The sequence below is a fragment of the Strix uralensis genome, chromosome 4 (assembly GCF_047716275.1).
Source record: "Strix uralensis isolate ZFMK-TIS-50842 chromosome 4, bStrUra1, whole genome shotgun sequence".
Classification (NCBI taxonomy): domain Eukaryota; kingdom Metazoa; phylum Chordata; class Aves; order Strigiformes; family Strigidae; genus Strix; species Strix uralensis.
The window spans coordinates 26,138,842-26,152,049 of record NC_133975.1 but is presented as its reverse complement, the minus strand read 5'-3'; the positions used below and the strand labels follow the sequence as shown (position 1 = coordinate 26,152,049).

The following is a 13,208-nucleotide window of genomic DNA, read 5'->3' as shown; positions in this document are numbered from 1 at the left end:
TTTTCACGTTACAATAAGCTTCACAAAGTCATAAAAGCAACCTGATTAAATTAGAGATGTTAATTAAAGGTTTCCATTGATTTCACTAGTGATTTGGCTCAAGGAACTTTTATTAGGAAAACACGTGCAGAACAAATCACAGTACATTTAATTATCCCCTTCACTCTCAAACTAAACTAGTCCTCTAAGTTGAGTCAATGTTGCTTAGAATAATATGTATCTGAGGCAGGTAAGGAAAAATATCCTTTAATTCTGAATTTGGATACTATTAAATCTCAGATTAAACAAGGTATCAAGTCACCATGTGTTCCTACATATAATCAGAAAACTGGTTTCTTAGGTTCTTCATTCCATCTCTGCAGTTCCATGCAGAAGTAATCTCAGGTTCCCCACCATTATTTATTTTACAAGCTCTTCTAACAATAACTCCAGTTCTCCTGCATGCTTCATCTTACATAGTCTCCTTCACCCACATGGATGCATATCCCTCCCTACGAAGTACCAGGACAGCCAGGACAAGCAAATCCTTTGTCATATTCAGACCCAGAAGCAGACAGGCTCATCAGCTGGCAGGTCAAGCAGTATTTATTTGGCCTTCCCTACCTACCCATATTTTCAAAACCTTTCAGGAATTTAAACACAATAAGGGCTCCATTTTGCCAGAGTTTGACTGAAATTGGCAAGTATACAGAAATGTTATTAGGGAGGAACTGATAAACCAAAAGACATAAAGCCAACTCCTCTGGGGAACTTAACAGACTCACAAGCTGCGTATCTTTTGCTTCTGAGTATGCAGAACTGCCTTAGCTTGAGTGGCTACATATCAACTAAGCCCAGGATTTAGAAACAAAGTAGAACAGAAATCATCACAATATCTGACTTATTGTTCAAACAAAACTATAGCTCCTATCCTTCCGCAACTGCGTGAAACTAAAATGACCTTGAGAAAGAAAGCAACAATAGTAGAAATCTAGACCACCTATTAAACCTTTAAATCGTTAAAGCAGAGTTGCAGAGTTAACTGCACAGCTATCCTAAGAGGCCCATCTTAGCTGCATCACCCCTGTTTTTACAGGAATCCTAAAACATTTCCTGTTCTGCACAGAGAGTGAGAAGTAGACAACAGGAATATAAATAAACTGCCAGGAGGAACACGGGATACTAATCCAAACTGTTGGCAGTCTCAGGGGTATGACGTCCACTACTGAAGTAGCACGCTCAAAAAAGAGAAAACTCCTGAAGCCGGATGGCTAAACTGTCAGGAGCAGCAGGCACAATTGAGAATAAAAACTTTCATTATTTGCTTACCAAGTGTTTTTTTCTTTCTCTCTTATCAACTCTGGCTAAATCTTAAGGGGAATACAAAACTGACATGTTGTACTACTGCATGCAGATCTCATCAGATTTAGATGGTCTGCAATAATTTTCCCATTACCTCAAAGTTCTAAGAATTCCTAATTTAGCTTTTAGTATTTATAAAAAGTACTTCTCCTTCACTGAGCTCATAAGTTTTCAAACAATAATGTTTGACTATTTACTGAACCTATCAATCTGTTTTAAGTACAGTCGTTCTTTGGTCAACTTCTTACGCAAAGGTGCAATGTAAATTTGAATTTGTTAATGAAAAAAATATCAAAAAGTGAGAGGAGGTACAAAAGAGTGAAGCTCTATTACTTATCACTTGATCTGCCCACATGTTCATAAATTCATAGATTAATTTTAGTTAATTACTTTTATTTCCTTGGAAAATACTAACAAGTTTAAAATGCTATGGCTCTTGGTGAAGATCTTGCCAAGCCTTATCAAGTTATGATAACATCGTTAAATGCTCTACTTACTTAATGCTTTAATTACAGTTTGAATGCACAAGCTTGTGATTACATTTACATCCAAAATACCATTTCTCTTATTGCATGTAAAAGAGCAAGATTTAAACTTTGATTTAATCTTTGGCAAGGACCAAGTGATCGTTTAATATGCAAAAGCACTTCTAAAATATACTGTAATATTCTAAAAAGAATATCTACCAGACAAATGCATATGGATATAACAAATAATCAATGTAGAATGGTTTACTCATCTGGAAGGCAACTGTCAGGCTAATAGCTTATTTGAGCAAAAGTCAACATAAAATGTCTACTCTGGTAACAAGTTAAGAACTTGCTTGAAAACAATCCAGTCACCAAAACCACTGACAAAAACCTCATCTTCCTTTGAGCTTCTCCTATGTCTCCTCACCACATACACACTACTTGTAAACATTTAATTAATTTGGTAATTCAGCCATACTACTATTTGTATTCTTTACAGTTCAGGTTCATAAACCTCTCTGGACTTGATTCTTGTCTTATTGTACTCTATGAATATGTACCATATTACATAGCCAGATGCTGTGAATATTTAATCTGTTCTACGGGTATACTTTAGCCTGATTTTGACAAATTCTGTTGGCTCTGAAATTGAGGCTACAGTAAGCATAAGAATGGTGTGCAATTTTTTTTTTAATGATGAATGATACTATCTCCACCCAAATCAACTTAAATCTGTACTAGACAGATTATATCATCATGCCTATATAGCCCATATCAAAATGTTATGAGTACTTCCTCTTACAGCTTCATAACATATTGGAGAAAGGAAGGGAGGTAGAAGAGATGGAAGACACCAGCATTTAAAAAATAACCTAAAAGAGGTTTGAGATAATGTAGTTCTCTCCTTTTTTTGGTTCTGAATAGCTATGATTGCATGATAGCTTAGCATACTTTGAAAGAAATTTTCGAGAGCAGGATGGTATAAAGACCTGACCACACATATATCTTTCCTCTCTTTTTTTCCCCTTTACTGCTCTTTCCCTTTTATGAACAACATATATAGAAACTGGATGCAAAAGTGCCAAAAAAAAAGTAAGAGTGCTTAGAAAGTGAAATAGGCTGCAAGATCTTCCTATTCAAAGTCAGTATTAAAAAACATTATGTGTAAACAGTTCCTGCAGTTGAGAATATGGCCACCAATAAGCAACTGAGCTTGAGAGGGTTACAAAGCCATAAGCAGATCATAGTATCACACCCTCTGACTTATTCTGAAATAATTGTGAAACATGGAAGGAAGAATAGGAACTACATTCTGCTCCATCTAAGTCCAGCTTTTAAAATATATTGCCTATTAATTACACCGATTAAAAAATATTAAAAGAAAGAACTTCAGGGAAACTAGTAGGAAGCAGATACAGCAGAAGCAGTTTAAAAATAGAAATATTCACTCAACTGGAAACTTACAACTGCAAAGTTGAACTATTTTTTCTGTTTTGTGTTTAGCTTTTCAAACGATTGTCTTTTTTTCCCTTTTCTTTTTTAGCAATTGCTATTAATATGGCTTTTCAGAAGAAAGTTGTACCTCAGACACTAGTTAATAAAGAAAGCGTTTCCTGCAGAGCCTCTCTTCTTACAGGTTTAAGTTCTAATCAGAACTGAGATTGGAGAGGAAGGATTTCTTTTTAACCAAACACAGAATACTACAATCACAAAACAAAGAGTGATGAAAGAAATAATCACGCTTCTGGTCTCATAATACCCAGCATTTCACAAAATGAATTAATTTTTCATTTAATATCATCCAATGCTACTGGTGTAATGCTTTGTCAAGGTGAGAATTGTTTTATTGTTGGAGACAGAAAGCCTATCTAGCTGAACAAAAAGTCTTCAATTGCAACCCACAGGAAATAATTAAGGAAAGACTATCAGAAACAGGTCTGAAAACATCAAGTTGTCCACAGCACTCTTGTTAGTTACTTAGGCTTTCATTTTTTTCAGGTAAGACATATTCTGCTCCTCCTCTCCCCCATATAAAATCCAGTAAGCGTACGCATGAGAAACACCTTACATTTTCAAGAGGTTTTTCAAAGGCTTAAAAGGCTCTAATTATGCAAAACACTTGGGCAAGCTGTGGCTTTTTGAAACTGTAAGGGGTGACATTTCTCAAAGTTAAAAAGGTATTTATCCCTTAAGTAGGAAAGCACTTATAGTCTATATGTAAAAAGATGTCTAGAACACTCGATATACTTTCAAGAACTGCCCCACCACCAAATGTGTAATACTGGAGTTTTCACAAAACAAAATTAGAATGTTGATTTCAAATGGCAATTTCTTGAATCAGAAAGCATTGCAAATTTTAAGCAAGTTAGTTAAATTCTTATTAAATTTTAAATTAAGTTAAATTCTTTTCAATAGAATCAATACAATGCATATTGACTATTTTGACAAAAGTATCAGCTAAGGCAGTAGGAGAAGTCTATCCAGACATTTTTGAAAAGATAAAGCCAGTGCTCTACCTCAAATGTCACTGCTTTACAAAAATATCTTTTACAATTTTATAAAGAGTTTTCCATTAATTCTGAAAATCTGATGGATGCCCTTGGAAGAATCCAAGTTACTAATCGAAAATTCTTCTTCAAAGTATATCCTGTTGTTATGGAAGACATCAGGATTTTTAACATCAGTTGCACTTAGAATTGCCAGAAGAGGTAATTAATTGGCAAAGTATTCCTCTGAACAGATTGAAATCAGTACCTCTCTCAACTTTACAGAAATTTGTCCTCTGGAAAAATGCCAGCATAGTCCATAAAACATAATTATTAATCAGCAGCCCTGCCCGATAATTAGTCATTCTACTTGCAGTAAGACAGCAATAAGGATTTCTCCCACAGTGATTCACCTCTTCAGTTCCTTCTCTTTGGAGTACGTTTTGGCATTTGTTTCAAATTCTTTTTAACTTCCATGACCACTAGAGAAAGAGGTGCAGGCCAAGACTAAAAATTCTGACAATCTGGAGGAGGTCAGCTATTTTGGTAAGTGGAGCTATCCCATTTTGAACTACTGCAAAATAGTGAAAATGGGAAGTCTGTTCTGAAAGTAATTTCTGGGGAATCTTAGCAGTTCTAATAATTTTTAAAGCTCAGAAAGTGGTCATGTCATTCATGGTGGAAGATACCACCACCAAGGATATAGATTGACTGAGAGGGAAAGAAATGGAAAAAGGCAAAAAAACGAAAAGGGAAAAAAACCTGACTGGAGGTCAATTGTTTATGACCAGAAATTAAATAAAACCTATTATTTTCCAGCAAATATGGTAGTCAAGAAGGACTGGTTTCCCCAGTTGCTTGATGCCATACATATATGACTCAATGATAACAATTTTCTGATTATCATTGCTGTTGGGTTAACAGGTTATCTGTGAAAGACTTCTAAACAGACAAGGGAGAGAATGAATAAAACCATGTCAGTATCTTTGTGGACAGAGCTGAATCTCAAGGCTGAAGGAAAACCAACTGACATTTGTTTGAGTTACATTCTCATGTTCTTTATAACCCTATGCTTTTTATTTATCAGACCCGAGTAAAGACAGAGGAAGACATCAAGCTTAAGCAGGTGCCTCCCAATCTCCATCTGGGCACTGAGTTTGCAGCATCAGGTACCAAAAGCATCATTCTGCTATACAATACTAAAGTATTTATATCAATGAGAGCAACGCAGAGTGAGAAACAGGTTCTTGTTTTGGTGTTCTATAAGCCTGCATTGAAGAAAAACGCACAGCAGACTAACACCAAACACTCTCCTGTTGGGTACCGATGATTACTGTAGCTAGTACCAGTGGTTTGACTGCCAATTACTTGCCAAAGTTTGTATCACCTTGGCAACCATAAACATGGAAAAAGCTCCTTAAGTGTCTTACAAGCATTTTCTTCTTTGGGACCAGAGAAACAGGAATACTAAAGTGCTATTTTGATATAAATTTATAAGAAGCTTATAAGGATTAATTTCATTTAGCCCAAATACTCACTATACTAACTAAAAGTACATCAGCATTTTTTGGTGCACCAATGGGGGAGGAGAAGTGAGTATTTGAAAGATGAAAGAAATTTATAATTTATCTATACAAAAGAAAACAAGAATACTGAAATGTCTCCCAACAGTTTAATAAGGAGCAATACAATGAAACGAGAGGATGGCAATGGACTCAAACTCTTCCCAAACTCATGATTCTCAACTGATGAGTGTGATGGCCACACACAGAAAATGCCCAAAGAAAAGAAAGATCTTGTAATAACTACACCCAGAATTCTCAAGTATTTTGTCATCACTCTTAATGAAAATTATGTCTCAAGAGTTGTGTACTTCTAGGATAGAACTGTCTCAGCAGAGAGCTTTGAAGGACACTGCAGCTGGTGCTCAGCTATCACTCTGGGCTAAATTTATTTGAAACAGATTTCCTGTTATTCCAGCATGTAAAACTGCAGCATTCCTCTAGACTTCTTGCTCCTGGAAAGCTAGTCAAAGGTTACAGCCCCCCCCGATCAAATTAATAGTACAATATACTATGTCAAAAAGTTTATCAAGAACCAGAGAGGTAGAAAAATACACAACAGAACAAATTAAAGCATCTACTGTTAAAAATGCTGTGTATACTGTAAATTGCCAGTGATGTGACAGATGATGACATGAACAGTGCAAAAGACCACCTCTCCTGTATTCGTATCATGACATGAATAAGTTCTAGACAATAAAGGAGTATGTCTCCTTATCAACATTCCCAAAGCAGAGAGATCCCACAGTCAAGAAAGGAGATTTTTTTCATTTTAGTAAAACCTAGTATTCCTAAATTAATTGGACTGCTTCTCACCCTCACCACTACTTTTTCAGCAGTGTTTTACTTTACAGAGTTCACATAAAGCTAGATTCTTGCACGTATTCCTGTTTTCAACATTCTTTTATCCCTTTGCTTTGTATAAGCATCAAAGCTATTCCCTTTGAAAATTGCTTTAGCTTAGAACAGTCTTACTACTTTCCTGATAAAAAAATGAAAGAAAGTGAAAGCCAGTCAGTATTACTGGAGTAATGAGATTTGACTGTGCAGTTAGTGGGCCTCTATTCATAAGCATTTCTCTAAAGCAGTATTTTCTCTTACAGATTCAGTATCAACTTTTCCTGTTTTTCCTATAATGATGAAAAGATTCAAAGTTAGAGGGTTCTCATGCATTTTGAAAAGATTAAAATTGAATTTTATAGTAATACTGACAGTCTTCTATAAAGCATGCTTTTACAAAGAGCAGAAGTGATGAAATCACATTAAAATGTTCCAGACACTAGGATGTGAAGCCCACAAAAGCAAAGTCACTAGAAGCTCACCAGAAGCTACCCTCACAAGATATACAACACAAAAAAGATGAAATTTCAGGTGTAAGGAAGACCCAACACCTTTGTGGGCTAAAATCACATTCCTTGTAGCATAACTTTGTTTTGCTGAATACAGGATTCATCTATAGGTCAACTCTGGCTTGGGCCTATTGTCCAAGCCCTAGCACTTCAAACTTACTGCTAGAATTCAGTAAATCCAATAATTACCTGTAACACCAGAATGATCTCTAGGTGTTCAAAGAATCATGTAGTTCCATTTGTCTTCCTCTTTCCAAAAATGTGAGGTAGGAGAAAAAAAAAAATCTGAAAGCAGAAAAATAACAGTACAAACAGGTAAGAGCCAGCCATTGGGGAAAAAAAAACCCAACCTAATCTTGAAAGCAGATTACCTACTCTATTCCTTCCACTCGTCCTGTGATTCCTAAACTTTCTGAGAGGAAGGCGATAAAAGTGTGTCACTGCACAACTGTCACCTTAGTTCCTTCTACAACTTCAGGTTACACACACATCAACAAAGACTCCAAATAGAGGGGAAATTAATATGAAATTTAAAAACAAACTCTCAAGAAACACTGGGTTACAAGACAGTATCTTTTCTTTTTTTAAATAACCTCAGTGCATTTTCACTCCGATGTTTGGCTAACCGCAATTCCATGAAGGAAAGAGCAGTGAAGAATTGTTTTGCCACATGAACCAAACACTGTTGCCAAAGAGTAACATTGGTGAATAAAGCCAAGTACCACCACTAAACATGCTTCAATAAAAATTCATACTTACAGTGGTTCTCAACCCTTTCCAATTTACAGGCCACTAAAAATTTTCCAGTCAAAGCAAGACCTCTTCTCAGAAAAGCTAGCCTGCTGAAATAGTATGTGTCTACTTTTGGCTCGGCACCAAACAAATTAACTATAGGCACTTTAAAGTGAAAGAAAACGTAGCCCCATGGGACACCTGCATGCATAATGTGATACCTAATATTTGACCTCTAATGGTCTGATCTTTTCTACTAGCTGTCTGAATAGTAATATCACCTCATTCTTGCATCTGGAGCACATAAACTCATCCCTCCTACAGGACTGGTTTTTTAGGCCACACAGCCAATTAATACACGTATTTATAGTCAGCAGTTGCTTTGTTGTCAATTTTGAATGAAAGTTTAACAATTATTTTGCTCTTATGAAGAAAACAAATGGTGGATAGTTAGGTCTGTAATGAATACATTCTTCTACTTGGTAGGATTGCTATAATAAAAGGCAAATTAATTGGTAGGGCAGGAGGTAAACTGTCCCATTGTAAGAGCTTTGTAAGGGAAACGTAAAATCCCATTGTAATTTCTTAAGAGCTGTGGAAACTTTCATTACTGGGTCATGTTACGCCTGATTAGGTAATCTTCTTTACCACATCAAGAAACACTGAATTACATCAACAAAAAGACAAAACACCAACACAACTAAAGAACCACCTTTTTTTAAAGCACTGATGATACAGAAGTCCAGAGTTGGAACAAGTTCATCAGTATGAATTATCATTGTTGGCGACAGTTTGCAATTACTGTCCGACCATCACAAATTCTTTTCTATTTTGAATTTGCAGTCATTGCACTTCTCTGAAGCACCATGTGTTAAAATCTATGGCCATGAAGTAGACATGCTGGCTTTGGTAGCGGACCTGCCCATCCAGATGACATACTTGGGGGACAGTTCAATGAAGCTGACACATGGCAGAGGAAAACACTGTCTGACTCAGATTAGGGTTATTATTATTTTGGTTCTATCCTGCTTTATGCTCCTTAGCATTGTTCAGTACGTGGAAAACAGGAAAAACATAAGATGGGGACACAATCCCCTCTATCAGGAATGCACCTATGAAGTTCAAGAACAGGGCTTTTGTTTTTTTTAACGTTCATCCACATATGCCTCTGGAAATTCTCATGCAAAACTACCTTAATGAGAAATGATCAGAGATTGTTTCTGGCAAAATTAATGAACTGCTCATGAAAATACATCTTGTGATCTGTTTTTAAAGAGAATACATAGAGTTTGTCTCGATACAAAAGCTATACTGACATCATCATGAGTTCAAATTTTTATTCCTATTCATGCTAGTAAGAAGACTTGAGCAGTATTTTTACTTGAAAATAAGACTGTACTTGGAGTCCAGCTTATGTAATTTTATAATTTAACTTTTAAGTAAAAGAAACGAACAAACCCAAGCTTTCCCCTTTTACTGTTCTGACATAACTGGGTAAAAACTTTACACTACTGTTAAAACACCCTACAACGAGCCCTAGACGGCTTGACTTCGGCTGCACTGCTAAGCTGCATCATTGTTCACACAGCTAAACCAGCGCGAGTGCAAAGCCCAAAGCCACAAAAAGGCTTTAAGGAAAAACATAAACCAGTAACATATATAAACAGCAGTTGTTTGATGTTCAACACTTAATACTTTTTTTCTCGTGTAGTAACACCACTCCCCATTTTGGTGATTTCGTAGTCGCTGCTCTACTCTGTTCGACCAGTCTCAAAAAAAAAAAAAAAATAGTTTTTCACTATTTCATACTAACGATCGTGACGGTTAGGAGACAAACGGGCAAATACCTGAAAGCCCAGCCTGTTAAGTGCACTTTTACCGGGTCTTCGCTCCGGACGCTTCGAATCGGCTCAGCCACGGCGGCTGCCCCGCCCAGCGGGACACAGACCCCCGCGTCTCCACGAGCGCCGGCCCTGAACAACAGCCCCCCCGCGTCCCGCATCAGGCCGGCACCGCCCGCTCGGGGGCAGCGCCTGTCCCGGGCCGCGCCCCGCCCGGGGACCGTTACCGTTACCCCTCCCCCGCCCCGCCGGGACGCTCCTCGGAGCGGCGGCGGCCGCCAGCCGCGCGCCACCGCCGGCAGGCAGGCAGGCGCGAGCCCGGCGGAGGGAAGGGCGGGAGCCCGCCCCTCGCTGCCGCCGCCGCCCCCCTCCTCCTCCTCGCTTTCTCCTCCCGCTCCCGGCAGCCCCAGACCCCCTTCTCTCGCTGTCGGGCCCCGACCGCCCTTCTCACCTCTCAAGGTCCGGGAAGGGGGGCGAGGTTGGGAGGGGGCGGGGAAAGAAAAAAAAAAATCGCAGGGAAGGCCCCGGCACCCCCCTCCCCTCCCCTCCCCTCCCCTCCCGCTCCGCCCCGGCGGCAGCCAGCTCTATCGGGGCAGGCCGCGGGCCCTGAGCGATCCCTCCCCGGCGCTAACGGGTCCCCACGGGCGCCGCTCCCGGCCCCTCCCCCCGCGCTCGGGCGGCTCCGGCCCCGGGGCCGGCCGCGCACACGGGGGGAGGGGCGGGGCGGGCGGCCGAGACCCCGCCCCGCCGGGCCGCCGGCTCCACCTCCTGCCCCGGGGCGGGAGGCGCGCGCTGCCGCCAGCCAACCGCCGGCTTCCGCGCGCCCACGGGCAGGGGCGGGGCGGGGCCTCGTGTGGCGGGGCGGGGCGGGGCGGGGCGGGGCGGGGCGGTGGCCGCTCCCCTCAGGCGGCGGGGCCGCCCGCGCTGCGCTCCCTCTCCCGGCGGGGCAGTGAAACAGCGGGGGAGGCAGTTTCCCCTTTTGGGGGTTTTTCTTATTAACCCTATAAAGGCCTCATCCTGGCCCTGGGTACCCGTGCCTGTCTTCTCAAACCACAAAGCTAAAGTATTTCCGTAACTTCCCACTCCCACATTTAAGTGAAATAAATCTGCAGTGACACACAGCGCAACTGTTAACTTCCTCTCAGGACCTTGCACCGTGTGGTGCTGAGGCAGCCTGTACTCACCATCTAACAGGCAACCACACTGCAGCATTTGCCGGTCTTATTATGCAACGCCTCACTGGTGACCCCTGCTATCCAAAGGTAGAATAATTTTACAAATTAATAGACTGTGTGACAGTCAGATGTGCTTCTGACTGATAAAACTGATTTAAGGGTGCGCGAGATCATTGCTGAGGTGTGGCGGGATGAGTCCAATGCAGTAACGGGGTCTATAGTGCTTTCTTTGCCTAATTCTAGGGGAATGTGGCCTACGTGGCTGTGTACTTTGTCTGTCTGCCAGTTCTTATCCTGGCTGACTTTAAACAATTTAGCCAATTTTAGCTAAATTTGACCAAAGGACAGGGTTTTCAAAGGTACTAATTGTTCCAGCTGTGTAAAAATTATTAGCTAGGTGGAGGGAAACATGCCCCCAAGAAGGAAAACTCAGTTTTTTCAGATCAGTTGGCAGGTCAGGCCACGCACATGCACGTGATTCACCTAGTTTACACATGTGCAACTGCCTAAGGGTAATAGTGTCTAAAGTTTAGGATGTCCCTGGGGGATGTGTGGACAAATCATATGTGGGCTTGCTGAACTCAGAAACTAAACTAAAATGTGCCATCACAATAGCCCTAAAATAGATATTCCCCATCTGCTTAGTGCAGAGTCCTTGGAAACCTTCTTCTGTAGAATCTGAAACACAACATATTCCACAGGTTATTATTATATCAGGCCGAACTTGGGTGTGATCCTGTAGGGCAAGTGCTATTCCGACCTTGGGCATTACCAACAATGATGGAAGTCTGAATGTATCAGAAAGGGATAGATAACACACGTGACTTGACAAAGTCCTCCTGTTATTTTCCAGTATTTTCTCCATTCCTTCTGGGCAGAAAGGATGGGTGAACACCAGGTAACCTTGAAAACAGGAAAATATAAATAACTGATGTGGCAGATACTTAAGGGGCAATGCAGTCTCTCACAAAGTAGAGTTAATTTGATAACATGACAAATATAAATTGCGCAGAGGGTGTCTTTTACTTTTAAAATTAATACCCATGATTTTTTTGTATCCTTATTACTTCTGTTGCACCATACTCTCAAAAAAATCAGTTCATTTTGGGTTTCATTGCTTTCACTGTATAAAAGTGCTACATTTAAAATATCATACCAACAAATTTATATTCACTACAGCTCCATTAAGAGTATTTTTGTAGAATGAATACTGTATTTGCTTCCACCTGGCTTACTCATCTTCTGAGATAACTAAATAACAAGAAGGGCATTTCAGGTTTGTAGGACATTTCTTATTTTACCTTCAACAGCATTGCTTCATTTTGGAAATAGTATTTAATGGGTTGTGGGAAAAATACTATATCAAAAGAGAGCTTTCTGAATTAAATCCTTCATACTGTATATACTCTATATTTGAGTCCAATTGTTTGATTTACATATGCATTATTGTAATGGTTTAGCCCCTGCCGGGGTCTGAGACCACGCGGCCGCTGCCCCTCCCCCACAAAGGGAGTGAAATACAAAGCCCCAGTCTGAGATAAGGACAGGTTTAATACAACAGTGTAATAGCAACACGACAAACAACAACAATAACAATAAGAATAACAGTAATAACAATGAACAGGGCAAAATATCTACCAATATAGCAGTGAGAGAAAACCCAGCTGCGCCAACCCCACGCGATCACCGATTCTTCCCGCGCTCTGGCACCTGGACGTGATGTTAGCATGGCATATGAATAACCCGGCTAGAGCTTCCTCCCCCACTGCTGGGGAAACTTAACCCTATCCTGGCTAAACCAGGACAATTATTCAGAGTACTTTTATTCAGAACTTTTCAGAAATGTTCTTTGCAGTCTCATCTGTAAGAAGAATTTATGGAATATCATGGTGGTTGTCAGAATGAAACTGGAAATTTTAGATGAAAATTTGTGACTACAATGTATAGGAATAGTAATGGCTCTATCCAGTCTTCTTGTGGTGTAAAGGATAGCAACTATACACACTCTACAGATTGGCAATACTTCTGTTGTCTTTTAAGAATACAGCAGCAATGATAATAAGAAGATCTCACACTCAGTTCATTGTACTTAGTACATCACTTATTTGCCAGATCAGAAACTTTAGGTTGTAATGATCAAGTTAATAGTCTATTAAAGTCTTAAAGATTCTGTATCATATAAAATTGTCTTCCCCCTGGCCCCAGTGCATATGTATATAAATAAAATAATAAAATCTCCATATCTGACTCAT

The 13,208-nt window shown here is 39.9% G+C and overlaps 1 protein-coding gene across 5 annotated transcripts in view; it reads right to left on the bottom strand.

The window, feature by feature from the left end:
• KLHL5 (kelch like family member 5) overlaps window positions 1-10,478 on the bottom strand; it is a 66,795-nt gene extending 56,317 nt beyond the window's left edge. For 2 of the 5 annotated variants that reach the window (XM_074865996.1, XM_074866000.1), the window contains exons 1-3: window positions 10,233-10,478; window positions 9,788-9,913; window positions 7,398-7,493 (exon numbers count right to left, since the gene is read on the bottom strand). The gene's annotated coding sequence lies outside the window, so the exon portion shown is untranslated. Of the gene's footprint in view, window positions 1-7,397; window positions 7,634-9,787; window positions 9,914-10,232 lie in introns of those variants that run through there. The other 3 variants (XM_074865997.1, XM_074866001.1, XM_074865999.1) reach the window with 2 other exon arrangements.
• Window positions 10,479-13,208: the final 2,730 nt, after the last annotated feature.